Source organism: Centroberyx gerrardi, chromosome 10 (genome assembly GCF_048128805.1).
Source record: "Centroberyx gerrardi isolate f3 chromosome 10, fCenGer3.hap1.cur.20231027, whole genome shotgun sequence".
Classification (NCBI taxonomy): Eukaryota; Metazoa; Chordata; class Actinopteri; order Beryciformes; family Berycidae; genus Centroberyx; species Centroberyx gerrardi.
In genome coordinates this window covers 279652-282151 of record NC_136006.1, presented here as the reverse complement: position 1 = coordinate 282151, position 2500 = coordinate 279652, and positions in this window count along the sequence as shown.

Here is a 2500-nt window from a genome sequence, read left to right as displayed (position 1 = left end):
CAGTGGACTGGTGCGTTCATGTTGTTGTGCTTTTTACTTTGTTTTTATAAAGTTCTTGTAGTTCCATTATATTTCATGTGATTCATGTTCATATTTTATAACATAGATGTTTATAAAAGCCTTTTATTAAAGGAGTTCAATCTGATTCACCTGACCACCGGCTTCAGTTCATCTGCACTTTAACACCAGAATCCAGTTCAGTCCAGTCCAGTTCAGTCCAGTTCAGTTCAGTCCAGTCCAGTTCAGTCTAGTTCAGTTCAGTTCAGTTCAGTTGAATTCAACAAAATAGAACAATGTAAATTCATAAATACAACATATTAATAAAGATTATATCCTATATATGCAGTATATAATACTAATATATGTATATATTAGTAGATATTTCCTCTCCTCCACACCAATTTAATACCAAGATATAGATATAGAAATGAAGATATAAATAAGATATAAGATATAAATATAGAGAAAAACCTATTATCCAATTAATACAACCATTAGTCAAGCTCCCACTATACATACTGAATGTCTCTCTCTCTCTCTCTCTCTCTCTCTCTCTCTCTCTCTCTCTCTCTCTCTCTCTCTCTCTCAGCACTGTTTAGAAGGCTGAAGGACAAAACCAGGATTTTCCTGATCTGTGTGTGTGTGTGTGTGTGTGTGTGTGTGTGTGTGTGTGTGTGTGTGTGTGAGGGAGAGAGGGGCACAGATGTTCGTTCTGCAGGCGAGATTTTAATTTATGAAAATGATCTTGTTTATGCATGAGCACTCCCCATATCACCCAATACACTTCTGTCCTGCTGTGTGTGTGTGTGTGTGTGTGTGTGTGTGTGTGTGTGTGTGTGTGTGTCAACAGGGACAATATGGTGGCCATATCCCACCGTTTAATGTCCCTGTTAAAGTGGAATAATAATGAGAGTCAAAGTCAATATCAGAGTCTGATTCATAGAAGAATCCATAACAGTATATTAGTAGTAGCAACAGTAGCAGTAGTAGTAGTAGTAGTAGTAGCAGTAGCAGTAGTAGTAGTAGTAGTAATAGTAGTATTAGCACTAGTAATAGTAGCAGTAGCAGTAGTAGCAGTAGTAGTAGTAGTAGTAGTAGCAGTAGCAGTAGTAGTAGTAGTAGTAATAGTAGTATTAGCACTAGTAATAGTAGCAGTAGCAGTAGTAGCAGCAGTAGCAGTAGCAGTAATAGTAGTAGTAGTAGTAGTAGTAGTAGTAATAGTAGTATTAGCACTAGTAATAGTAGCAGTAGCAGTAGTAGCAGCAGTAGCAGTAGCAGTAGTAGTAGTAGTAGTAGTAGTAGTAGTAGTAATAGTAGTATTAGCACTAGTAATAGTAGCAGTAGCAGTAGTAGCAGCAGTAGCAGTAGCAGTAATAGTAGTAGTAGTAGTAGTAGTAGTAGTAATAGTAGTATTAGCACTAGTAATAGTAGCAGTAGTAGCAGCAGTAGCAGTAGTAGTAGTAGTAGTAGTAGTAGTAATAGTAGTATTAGCACTAGTAATAGTAGCAGTAGTAGCAGTAGTAGCAGTAGTAGTAGTAGTAGTAGTAGTAGTAATAGTAGTATTAGCAGTAGTAATAGTAGTAGTAGCAGTAGTAGTAGTAGTATTAGCAGTAGTAATAGTAGTATTAGCAGTAGTAATAGTAGTATTAGCAGTAGTAGTAGTAGTTGTCACCCGTCACCTGTGGTGTCCCTCAAGGCTCGGTTCTCGGCCCCCTCATGTTTCCCTCTTGGTCGAGTCTTCAGACTTTTCGTTGCTATGGTGATGACACCACCGTCGAGTCTTCAGACTTTACGTTGCTATGGTGATGACACCCAGCTGCCCGGAGGAGGTCCAGGCCTGTTCCTCCGGTCACTCGTCCGGGTGGAGCTTCGACCCTCACCTGTGAGCAGAACATCTCCACACTGCTGTCAGATGCAGAGAAGCTTCATCTCCTCAGAGCAGAGCTGCAGAACAACACAGACTCTGTTTCTCTGCGCTGGCTCCCAGACTCCTTCAGAGTCCACCACAAAGTCCTGCTGCTGACCCACCAGAGCATTGTGGACCTGCAGAAATGAAGACCACAAACCTCCGTCCAGCTCAGATCTGGCAGCGGCTCGCTCCTCGGCTCCATCGGCCCTCTAACTCTCTAAGACAGGACCTTAAAACCCTTTAGTTCAGGAAGGCTGTTTTAGTGAATATTATTCTTTATTATTATTTTTATTATTATTTAGTCTTAACTCTGGAGCACTTCATTCATTGAGATTCATTGTGAATAAAAAGTCTGGTACAAATAAAATGCATTATTATTTATTATTATTGGTAGCAGCAATAGTAGCAGAAGTAGTTTAAGTTTATTAAGTACTCACATGGCAACTGACAAGTCATCTTTTTTTTTTTTTTTTTTTTTTACCCCCCCCCCCCCCCCCCCTTTTTGTAACCATGCATATTGAAAGAAAATATTTTTATTTTTACATGATAATTTATTGTAATTATGCAGATCTCCAAGAATGCATGTTTGAG